At 42.9% G+C, this 13,062-nt stretch overlaps 1 protein-coding gene across 1 annotated transcript in view; it reads right to left on the bottom strand.

Annotated features, from left to right (window-relative positions):
- The window catches only part of LOC130489581 (chemokine-like protein TAFA-1), a 446,166-nt gene that overhangs the window by 107,766 nt on the left and 325,338 nt on the right, over positions 1–13,062 (bottom strand). The gene's annotated exons all lie outside the window — the stretch shown is intronic.

Genomic DNA, 13,062 nt, shown 5'->3' with positions numbered 1-13,062 from the left:
ACGGCCATCCCCAGACTTACCAGCTGGTGGGAAGGGAGGCGAATCCGTCAGAGACACACATTGGCAGCCATTGTAAGCATCATTGTAAGAGGGGGAATGCTGGGGGAAGAAAATTAGCATCTGTAATGACATACGAATCCTATGTCCCTGTTCAGCCCTGCATTTCCTCTCTGCTCTAATCCAGCTGCTTAAAATGTGCACTGTACCACTGCATCCCGAGTTCCTTCTTTGCAATACTCCTCCCACCTTCTGACTGGGATATGACAGAGATCTCCATTCCAACTCCTACTGAAATTCGACTTCTCTTGCTATTCTGTAACATCCCATAATGTGATTAAGGCATTCTGCCAATCTATACTGGAAAAAGTGATAGGGAAAAAATTAAAACAAAGAGTTAACTTGCCCTCTTGAACCATAATATGATAATTGTTATCTTCATTGTAAGCAGAGAGAGAAAAATCTTACCTATAACTAAATTTTCTGACAGTGCAATCCTAAGAACACTTCCCTTTGAGTAACACCCACTGAATAGACCTGAGTAGGATTCTGAGTAAACCTGCTTCGGATGGCACTGAAAGTTACTATAGTATGCAGTGCCATTACAAGCAGAGGTACACCCTTCTGAATCCACTGAAGTCAATAGGCTTAGAAAGGTGTAACTCTGCTTAGAATGGCACTGTTGGATTTTGTGAAACTAATCTGATCTTCGTTGAAATGGCTCAGGTATTGAGCAGTGTGTGTGTGTGGGGGGGATTTCATCCCACCAAAAGCGGTTAACTCAATCTGTACTTTAATTCCCCGTTCCTAGCTTTATGCTCCTCTTTAATCTTCTGAAACAGCGGCAGATTTATAATTGCTGATAAGAGCATTTCCAGTGCATCCAGAAATGACTGCCTGTTACATCAACGCTTTGGGACATTCTGATCTTTGACTGACATAATGTGAGACCACTGCTATTATCACTAATATCTCACACCACAGTAATAACTTTCCACATGTCATGGAAGGGGGGAAAAATCACGGAAGGGAAAAAATACAGCTTATCTTCTATAGATCAGCATCGTTTCCAAACGATCACCCCTTTTCCATCCTTATCCAAAAGGCAGGCTTATACAGCACTTAAAGCAATGGAATGAATGCAAAGGACAATAAGTTGAACTAAGAGGTTTGGTGCAAGCTGGCACTTTCCTGCAGATTCTGCAATTGTGTTGTGTGCAAAGAAATTCCTAATTGCCTACGAACTATTCTCATTTAAATTGACCAGTCAAGTAATGCTAGTCAACCACCCATTCTTAACTTTAGTAAAAACTGTCAAATATTCCATAACTCAAGAATGCCACCACTTTCTATGCTGGGGTGAGTTGTGCTACTTACTATTTGCTTACTAGTAGTACGCTAACAGGACCAGTGAGGAATAGTGATTAAGATGACGAACTAGCACCTAACATGTCTCAGGCTGAAACTCACATTTAACTATGAAGCTTACTGGGTGACTTAATCTACTTTATAGGGTTGTTGTGAGGATAAAATGCAGGCAAGGAGACCCCTTTGGAGCAAGCGTATGGTAAGAATACAATAGAAAGACAATATCTGTACCCCATTATTAGGCCTGTTTTTGGTGATGAGCAGACGTTATACAATTTAGTCTGACTCTTGGGAAAGGGCAGGCTGGTGTGGGTGGAATCCGGTGTGTGTGAAGGGATCCAACCTAGTGGCTACTCAGTAAAAGCCTGTTTGTGCCTGAAAGCATTAAAGAAAATTCTAACTACTCTCTGAAGTACGGTTGCCAGGTTCCCCCTCTCCTCTGGTGGGAGGTTTTTGGGGTGCAGATGGGGCAGAGATTGAGCGTGCAGCTGTGCGACACGATTACATTTCTTCTGGTTTACATCAGAGAATTGACTTCTCTTTCAGTTCTTATGGCATAATATCCTCTAATGAAAGCATACCAACATGGTTAAAAAAATCACATGGTACCATGCCTTGAAAATTTCTAATAAAAAGCGTCGTATTTTACACCCGTAAGTGCCACTAGTGTTTTGGGGGTTTGAGTGGTAAAGCAGCCCACTGCAATGCAGCACTTCTGGGTGTAAACCGGAAGTGATGTAATTGCATTGGGCGCATGCACCATCCCTGCAGGCCAATCCAAGCAACCTGGCAACCCTACTCTGAAGCCATAACTAGTTTAAATTTATGTGCCTCAGCCAGGTTTCTCCTTTGTCTACCTGGAGACCTGTGCCACTGACCTATTCCTTGAAACCAATCTGTAAATAAATAAATCTTCTTTGTTGTTTATGTACTAATCCTGCCTCAGTGATCTCCATTTTCTACTCCCCTCCACAAATTTACCTCATACCAGTGAACCCATTTCTGTACACTTGCTGCCTTAAGAACACCTGGTAACTCAAGAGGAGGTTTATAGTTTAAAACAAACCTGGTTCCCCACAGTGGAGAGCCAGAGTGGTGTAGTGGTTAAGAGCAGTGGGTTGGAGCGGTGGACTCTGATCTGGAGAACCTGGTTTGATTCCCCACTCCTCCACATGAGTGGCAGACACTAATCTGGTGAACTGGATTTGTTTGCCCACACCTACATGTGAAGCCAGCTGGGTGACCTTGGGCTAATCACACTCTCTCAGCCCCACCTACCTCACAGGGTGTCTGTTGTGGGGAGAGGAAGGGAAGTTGATTGTAAGCTGGTTTGATTCTTCCTTAAGGAGTAGAGAAAGTCAGCATATAAAACCAACTCATCTTCTTCTGCTTCTTCAAAATCACAGAAGGCTGTGTATTTCCCCTCAGTAGGCAGAAAAGGCCTGTCACAGTAACACTATAGTGATGGTCCTACTACCAATTTTTTAAAAGGCAAAAGGCCCCTGGAGGCAGTGCAGGGTGGTGGAGGGAAAATAACGAGTGCGAGGGGACACCATAAAATCACTCAGCAGAAATTCCATTGCCGCTATGAATGTTTCTGGATCTGCAGTGGGAATGACAGCCAACCAGGGAACCATTCCTGTGTGGAAGCAGCCTTAGTTTATGGGAAGGCGTGAGACTTTACACAGGAGGATAGGCCAGCCCTACCTTGAAATCTTCTCTGAGCCTCGGTGTCAGCGCAGCCACTCATTGTATCATGCTGTTAGTCAAGGGGTAGTTTGACTACATTAGTGTCAATCAGCCCAGCGAAAGTCGTTTTAAATGGCAGACTATTATTCCTTATTGACAAAATGATAAAATGGATGCTATTATATGCAGCAAAACAAAAAGAGAGAGAAAGAGAAAGAGAGGAATGACATTATACTGGTAATTTGCATGAACTTGGGATCTCTTGATTTTAAAAGCATTAGATGACATTGTTCAAAGCCTTATAAATAGTAACTGTGGTTAATAAATTGTTGTTTTCATTGGGAAACAATGAAACTATTCCCCCCACCCTTGCAGTTTGTTGTCAATATGCTAATGTACAGTACAATGGTTTCCTGTTTGGCATAAAATGCTAGGATTTCCATATAAATTTCCATATAAATTAGGCATTTTTAACATCTTTGTGTCTTAGTATGAGGCCAAGCTGTGAGTTTAAATAGTGGCATGTGTCATATTTATTTGTATAGACGGCATTTCAAGTGACAATAATGATGACAATATTAGCAACATAAATTTGACAAATTCCAGCCAACCGAGTGAGCTGTTGTGATAAATACTGTATCAAGTGACAACCCCGCCGAGTAGCTAATGAGGTGGCCGAGCCCTTTCCTTTCTGTCCACTGACACCACCCCCCTTTGGACTCTCCACATTGATTGGGTGACAGCTGATCTTGCTTTTGATGGAAGCCCTGCATTAGAGGTGACAGTACGGCTGTGGGATAGACTAATGGGTGAGTTGCGTCACTCATTACAGCTGGATGAAGGGAACAAAGCGGCATCCTTTACCCTTTGAAGGGCATCCTCTGAGGTGTTGTTTCCCCAAAATGACATTTATAAGCGCTCTTAACCCACATCGGCAACTGTCCTGATGTGTGAATGAAAGGTAAACTTTAAAGCTGACGAGTGCTAACTAATTATCCCTTAGGAAGATGTGTATGTCCAGATCATCAAGAATACCTGACATATGCAAAAGTCTCTTGATTGCGGCTAATGGGATCGGTGAAGAGTCCTCTTTGTAGTCCTCATTAAGCTTGGACTGTGCAGGGAATTACGGGGGAAACAGACTGAAATCCCCATCCCACTTCTCAACCTTTTTATGTTGGTTAATTTACAAAGTCATATTTTACTGCATACCTTGGACACCCAAGTGAACAAGGCTGCAATCTGTGTACGGTGTGTACTTGATTTTATATTAAAATATGTGCATTGAGTAATTCTTGGGTTATATTCAATGCATGTACAACTGAATGCATGTACAACTGAACATGTGATTTAAACCCCACATTTACCAGGTACTGGTCCCAGGTTTCATTTGTAAAGTAAACACACATTGGCTCTTTCTTCCAAACAAATGTACTGACGTAGAAGGAGGAGGAGGAGGAGGAGGAGAAGAGTTGGTTTTTATATGCTGACTTTTTACACCACTTAAGGAAGAATGAAACTGGCTTACAATCACCTTCCCTTCCTCTCCCCACAACAGACACCCTATGCGGTAGGTGGGGCTGAAAGAGTTCAGAGAGAACTGTGACTAGCCCAAGATCACCCAGCTGGCTTCATGTGTAGGAGTGGGGAAACCAACCTGGTTCACCAGATGCAAGATATAAGTACATGCAAGATATATGTGCAATCAATGTAATATGTTAACAGGGCTAGTCTGATGGTTTTATAGATATGTTGTAGTTCTTCGGAATCAGGGTACTCGAAGGACCTGCTCTTCCACATCGTCCTGCCTGCCAGTTACAAACTTCTTCTCAAGTCAATTTCTGTTTGTTCCTGTCCACAGAGGTCAGGTGAGTAGGAACCAGAAACATGATGTGCTGCAATCTACATGGCTTTGTCCTGATGCCTTGAATAAGGGTACTGGATCTCTCATTCAGTGACAGAAGCGGCACGTGCTCAAAAACTGCCACACAAGACAGGTGGTAGAGTACCCCTAGAGGTAGAATGGACCACACCACTGCAAACAAGGGACAACATTTTCCAGTGCTCTCACAAACCTGAAGACCTTCACTGCAAACAGAAAACTAGCACAGCAGGCAAAGGACTAGGACAGAACCTTTCTCGATGATGTGCTGTGTATTATATTTCTCTAGTGTTTTTTTTTTTTTTAATGGGGAGTATTTATAGAAGCATGCCCTGACCAAGGTGGCCCAAGCTAGCCCAATCCTGTCAGATCTCAGTATCTAAGCAGGCCCAGCCCTGGTTAGTACTTGGATCAGAGACCATCACAGAAGTCTAGGGTTGCTATGCAGAGGCAGTCAATGGCAAACCACCTCTGTTCATCTCTTGCCTTGAAAACGCATGAATTCATGAAGCTGCCTTATACTGAATCAGACCCTTGGTCCATCAAAGTCGGTATTGTCTACTCAGAACGGCAGCGGCTCTCCAGGGTCTCACGTAGAGGTCTTGCACATCACCTACTTGCCTCATTCCTTTAAATGGAGATGCCAGAGATTGAACCTCGGACCTTCTGCATGCTGAGCAGGTGCTCTACCACTGAGCCACAGCCCCTCTATGGAGTTGCCATAAGTTGGCTGCGGCTTGACGGCACTTCTCACCATCGTTCAGAAGCATGCTCTTCCCTAGTCTGAAGTGGCCCAGTCCATCTTCCTACATCACTCTGCTTCATGTACAGACCCAACTTATCATATGACTTTGAAAGCACGGGATGTACAAAATAAATGTTTTATCAGAACCTTTGGATTTCTTGCCTCTGTCATTTCAGGTCCCCTCCTTCTCCACCTGTTAAACATCCATACTTTTTTTTAGGGTGTCTCATTTTCTCCTGCACTGGTAAAAAGCAGTATATCATCCCACTGAATGGGGCTTGAGAAGGACCGGCCTGTGCTCCACAGTGCTGCAGCTTCCAGCATCCATCTTTGCAGCTTTCCCCTTCAGTAAATTTTCTCCAAATAAGTCATTGTTTGTCTAACTGAAGACAGTTTTCTGCATGGATGGCTTAACAGGGCAGTGGAACATTGATTTATGGTGTGTTTGAGGGTGGCTCCTTTAGGAGGAGAGGGCTGGAAAATACTTTTTCTCATTGTGAGAAGGTGAAAATTAGAGGAAAGGCAGATCCTAAATCAGAGCTGTTCTCAACTGTTACATGCATGTGCCTTTCCTCTGATTATGGTTGGCAATGACGGGGACTTGGTTCTGAGCTTGGATAAATTAAGGCCTATGGGACAAGGTGTGATAAATGGGCCTGTGTAGCTTCCTCACACTTGAGACAACATGCTTGGTAGAATCAGGCATCTGATAATGTTTAAATCCACTTCCTTGGAAATTCTGCACAGGGTTGCCAACCTCCAGGTACTAGCTGGAGATCTCATGCTATTACAACTGATCTCCAGCCGATAGAGATCAGTTCACCTGGAGAAAATGTCCGCTATAGCATTGAAGTCCCTCCCCTCCCCAAATCCCGCCTCCTCAGGCTCCACCCCAAAACCTCCCAACGGTAGCAAAGATGGACCTGGCAACGCTATGCATAGAAACCAAGCACAAATATGTGCAGCTGAATTTCTTTGTGTTCCTTCCTTCCCTTTACTGTGGCCTATTTCTCCTCTTCCCTCTCTCTCTAACAGCACTGTCCCATGCATTGTTACTCCACTATAAGTCAATTGATGTCAACAGGTTTAGACTGAAGTCACTCTGCACAGATTTGTTCTACAATTTAGTAAGCTCATCATAAATCTTGACCCACATATTGACCTTTCTTAAAAGCTGCTCGGGGTGAGCAGAGCTCCCCCATTCCACATCTTTATTTTTCTCTGTACTCACTCTGAGCTACATTCTACCCTTCTTGAATTCTGGTGTAACTGAGAGAATTTCTAAAATTAATTCTGGGATTGGGTCATTTTCAGTTTGCAGCACCTTTGAGTTCCTTTGATTCATTGGTATCACTTTTCTGGTGTCACCATAATGCACACGTACTTTGATAAAACATTTCAGAAAAGCAATCTTGGTATGAGTGTATGTATGGTTTCATGAAGATTCTTTTTATCATCTACTAGAGTACACATGCTACTGTGAAGTGGTAAAACACTGCACAAAAAGAATCTTAATATCACTATGCACACAGTTACATCAAGATTGCTTTTTTTATTAATGCAACCTGCATATATGCATCAGGGAAACACTGCAGGAAAAGTATTGGGACAATCAACCACAGGTGCTTTTTTGTAATGTTTTATCAATGTACATGTGTGCATGTGTTAGGCTGTGTTCAAAAAAGTATTTAAAAATGAAGCAAAGGAGGGCTCAGTTTGTAAGCAAGACAAGATAATTCAGAACTCCAAAACCAATAGGGAAATTCAAATGAGAATTTTGGAGGTGTCCCTAGAGCTCTGATACTTTAGAAAGTAGCAAATAACTGTTCTAAATATAAACCCCCACTTATCTGCATACCCACTTTAGAAACACTAGTTCTATTAAAGCCTGAAAAACCCATTTTAAAAGCACTAAACAGGAATTATCATTATAGCTTTTGTGCCACAATAGCCTGCATTATGTTTGCTCAACAGAGCACAGAAGAAGAGATAAGAACCAAGACATCAGTAATATGCTAAAGGAATATTATCTACCTTTGCCTTTAAAAAGATAATATTTGATTCTCATAACTCTCTTCCTAGAAATTCTAAAGGAAAGGAGAGAAAGAAAGAAATCGGAAATCTCAGAGACAGACTGGGAAGATCTGTCTTGCTGGGAAATGGAAGTTAAACTTTGATAACTATTTGGTAAATACTAATGAATGTATATAGATGTAGTTTTGAAACAACTTGTCAATGAGAACATTACTTAACCAACAGATTCTAAATTGCAGGCTAGCCTGCAAATACGAAAAGGTCACTGCGTATTTTACAGTCAATCAGATCAGCTGCTCATCCATGATGCATCTATCTATCTATCTATCTATCTATCTATCTATCTATCTATCTATCTATCTATCTATCTATCTATCTATCCATCCATCCATCCATCCATCCATCCATCCATCCATCTATTATCTTCAGTATATCTCATATAGTACATCTCTCTAAAACACCCTTTCAATGGGGAGGAGTTTAAACAGAAGACTGGCAGTCCATTTGGAGCAGGGCTGCCATCTTCATGCCATTCCCTACCTCAACTCGTTTCCTATCACTGCTGAGAGTTGCCTGGGGAGAAAAATAAACAAACATTCCTTTTGGGCCAATACCTTGACACTACTTCTAGGGGAAACACGAATGTAATGCCACACCATTATCAATGGTGCCCCCCATGTCCCTGCCCCCCGGGACTGCCAGAGGTTGCTTGCTGTGCCTGCCAACACTTATTTGATAGATATTTGCACTGAGATTTGCTGGGGAATGTAGACTCCCAGTATGCCCATCTGCTTTTGTTTGCACAGATGTTATTTACTTTTCTCAACTGTGTGTGGCCTATTGTCATAATTTAGGTACTAGATGGAGGTTGTTTTCTTTTAATATGCAATGGACACACCATTGTAGATCGCAGCTTGATGAACACCAAGTATAGGTATTGGAGAAGCAGTATATTTTGATCGGCTTTGAAAGGCATGTCCCATTGAAGGGTTTCTTTGTTCTTGCTCTCTGGATGTCTATAGTTGATGGATAGATAGATGCAAGAGGGAGAGAGCTCTAAAATCGAAAAAAATGCAGATATTCATTTCTTAGCTGCATTTGGAATTCAATACTCATTGGTTGAAGGCCTAATAATTGGGATGGCAGTCAGAACCAGTGACTTAGAACCAGCAAACTTAACCCACCCCAAAGCATGTGAAAATAAAACTGCTCATAAAGGGTTGGATCCACGAATTATGATTTCCCCACCTCCCTCTCCCACATCAGCCTCAAATCTCCCTCTAAAACCTGTTACTAGGGGATGGGGGATGCCCAACAATAGGATTTCAGGCTGCCTCAGGGGAGGGGAATTGCATTCCACAGGAGGAGGAAGAAGAAGAGTTGGTTTTTATAGCCTGATTTTCTCTACCTTTAAGGAGTCTCAAAGTGGTTTACAATAGCCTTCCCCTCCTCTCCCCACAACAGACACCTTTATTATGGTCATCAAAAATCTGATTTCAAGAGATAGTCATGATGCAGGGAAATGAAGCCTCTACTCGGGGCGACCTTCAGTCTCAGAGCAGGTTTTCGGGGGGGGGGGGTGATATTGGAGCCAGCCAAAGTCTCGACCACGGGGGCTGTCTGAAGGAGATTGCTCATCTGCACGGGTAAGGAAGTCTCCTTTGGAAGCCTGGTGGTAGCAGCAGTGAAAGCAGGCACTTTTTAGTTGGAGGGTATATCCCTCCGAATGGGACATGGTGAACCCCATCTTTTAAAAAACCCTTATACTTGATCCAGATCAACCCACTGAATGGTTGCTCAGACCAAGTTGGCTCTGATTACATGACTCCAACCTCATAAGGGCCCCAACTATGGGGCCCTAACATAACCAGTCAAAAAAAGATAGAAAAATGGGAGAAAGCACAGAGCCGTGCCTCTGAGCAAAGACAATAGCCGAATCCAAAAAAGCCAAATATTTATTCGGCTTTTTCAGGAATCACCTATTCGGCTTTGGGAAGATCCCCAAGTTTTGGCGTTCGGTAAACCTGAAACCCGAATATTGCCGAAATGGCTAATTTTGGGTTTATTTTTGGTTCAGGTTTATCAATATGCATAGCCCTGGCCAGCAACCAAGAAACAATGAAGGGGGTGTCAAGGAAAATGCTTTTAGCATGTATCTCACATATGCTGCAACTTTTCTCATAGAACTTCCCATTCATGGAGAAATCCATCCATTTTTGACATTCTCAAAAGAATCACATTTCATGTCTTACATGTTCTAGACAATATCAGGCATCATTATTGTCTCAAATTCTCCACAGATTACGCAACATCCTCAACACTCATTGAAAGTGCAGATTGGAACTTTTGTGATGCCTAAATCGCTGAACACAAGGGAAGACAATTTCACAAATTGACGGATATTTGCCTACAGCATAATTCTAGTAATGGAAGTAATATCAGATCATATAAAGTTGAAGCTTTCACTCTACGGAACTAAGAAATGGTGAGAGAAATACACTGGGAATTTTCCTTTTAGATTAAACATTTGAGACATGAATGTCTGAGACAGACATAATCCTTTGGAAATTACCTTGCTATCTCAAGTATAGAATGAATAAAAGCCACTTTTCTGTATTAAAATTAAGACATGGAAGACTTATTTTCGGCAGAATTTGTATTTCTGGAAAGGAGAGGAAGGCACTTTGGGGTTTACATTTCAGTAAGGCTTAGGTTCAGTCCAGATATCATGAAAAACCTGGTTTGTAGATTAGCAACATGTTGCAAGCTCCCACAACTTCCTCTTCCAGCCTACCATTTCTTCTCTTGATCATGGATTCTCTCCTCCCTTTCCTGTTTTCTTTAACCATAACTTTCTGCAACATCCAAATAACACAGATTTAGCACTTAGCTGGACTCTGGTCGAGAAAGGGTAGGATAAAAATCAATCAAACAAACAAATAAATCACTAAGCATAGCACTTTTCAGATGTTACATCCATGTGTACTAGGAGCCCTGAAACCACGTGTATCAGGAGTGTGAACTACCTGCCATGCTCCTGGTGTGTACAGTTGCCATTTCATTTGAAGAGGGCAACATGTGGATTTTCTGTGCACATGCAGCTTTGGTATATGCTACATGAAGTCCTGGCAAATCCAGTGGTCAGTTTGCATGTACCAAAGCTATGTGTGTGTTAATGCTATCAAGTTGCTTCCAACCCTATGAATCAATGTCCTCCAAAATGTCTTATCCTTAACAGCCTTGTTCAGATCATGCAAACTGAGGGCCATGGCTTCCTTTATAGAGTCAATCCATCTCTTGTTGGTTCTTCCTCTTTTCCTGCTGCCTTCAACTTTTCCTAGCATGTTTGTCTTTTCCAGTGACTCTTGCCTTCTCATAATGTGACCAAAGTGCGATAGCCTCAGTTTAGTCATTTTAGCTTCTAGGGTCAGTTCAGGCTTGATCTATAACCCGCAAAGCTATATGTGCATTAAAAATACGTGCAATGCCTGTGTTCAGACAATGTGGCCCCCATGTGTATAAGGAGGTATTGCGGGAGCCTATGGATTGGGCAGACGATTCAGAACAAACCACCAGAGATACTCGCTACTAGAAAAGCAGTGATTTATTTATTTACAGTGCATAGATACACACATCACACTTATTTACTTTCACATCATCTTTCCCTAAGATATTCAGGGTTTTTTAAATGATGGAATAATTAGTGGGTCCCATGCGCCTATGCAGGAGATAGACACACCCACTGTGAGGATTAACGTTTGATTTCTCTACTGCATTGGTGGCTTCTCCTGCCCCACTATGCACAACATAAACATCTTGTTTTAAGTGCCCCTTTACTAGTACAGCCCCATCCTTGCTTATCTGTCAGGTTTTATTCTGAAATCCCACAGAAAAACCAGCTTTTGCAAGAGCTGATACACTTAGTAAATTTCTCTCAAGTAGGGGTACACATAAAACCAGATGAAACATATGATTTAACACTGGGAAATATAGGTCCCCCTCACATTCCACTTCTAAACGTTTCCCATATCCCAGACTCCCATGAGTCCTGGTAGAATTTGTTTTACTGACCAGCATAGAAGCATTATTTATAAACACTTTACTAGCCCTGCTGTCCAAGAGCCACAGGTCTTCTGTTTCTCCAGCCTCTTCCAGCACAACTGCAGTCTGTGTGGCGCTGAACTGCTTCTTCTTCTGTTGCTTTCTTTTGGTCAGTTCAGGACAGTCTCTCCTGAGGTGCTGCATGGAGCCACAGGAAAAACATTTCCTTACAAACAGCACACATTCCTCTTCTTCTTGCTTGAAGCGTTGACTCCCCCGACCAGCCTTAATTACTTGCTTCCCCGACATCTGCGCTGAGTAGTTCTTTATACCGCTTCCGGGTTGTACTCCCTCGTGGGCTGATGTCATCGGTGTAGGCTGTGTGGGTGGTCTCTGCCAGGGCTGCTCGTCATACTGGTGGGCTGCAGTCTTCCACGTCGATTGATGAGCCACTCTAACCACTGGTTGCCAATTCTCCAGGTGGGCTGAGGTCATCTGTCGGTGCTCCTGCCGCCTTGCTTCATCCTCCAGTATCTGTCCCGTTACATACTCTGGAGTAAGCTGCGCTTCATCCATGCATTCCAGCAATGTAATAAGCACATGAAAGCTTTCATCCCAAGACCCAAGCATAACATACATTTGGTCTTCATCAGAGTACGTTTTCCCTCTAACTCCAGCTGTCTAAACAATTCCACCAGAGCTTTGAGATGCTGAGCTGCCAGCGTGTGGGAGGCTTTATGGCACTTATACAGCCTTCTCGTTAAAGAGAGAATTGTCCCGGCTGACGTGCAAAAATGAATTGCTCTGAGGGCATCCCAAGCTGCTTTTGCCATGTTTTTTCCAGCCACATTAATCAACTGCTATCATCTACTGATAAGATTATATTAGCCAGAGCTTTCCGGTCCCGCTCTCTTTCTGCCGCAGTAGCAGGGGCCGCCTCCACTGCATCCCATTGAGACTCACGTTTGAGATATTGCTCCAATCTCACAGACCATACATGATAGTTCTCAGCTTTTCCAATGGGATGACTGACTGAGCCATTGCTTCACTCAGGCTCTTGCTGCTTCTGTAGCTTCTGGACTTCTGGATTCTGCAAAGCTACCACCACGTCAACCTGCGCGGTGTAGCGGCTGGGCCCATAACCCTATTGCGAGAGCCTGTGGCTTGGGCAGACGATTCAGAACAAACCACCAGAGATACTCGCTACTAGAAAAGCAGTGACTTATTTATTTACAGTGCATAGTTACACACACACTCCACGATAGCATCCCACACTGATGTTACAGAGCTGGGAACATTTATACAT

This window comes from Euleptes europaea, chromosome 1 (genome assembly GCF_029931775.1).
Source record: "Euleptes europaea isolate rEulEur1 chromosome 1, rEulEur1.hap1, whole genome shotgun sequence".
Taxonomy (NCBI): domain Eukaryota; kingdom Metazoa; phylum Chordata; class Lepidosauria; order Squamata; family Sphaerodactylidae; genus Euleptes; species Euleptes europaea.
This window is presented reverse-complemented; position numbering and strand designations above follow the sequence as displayed.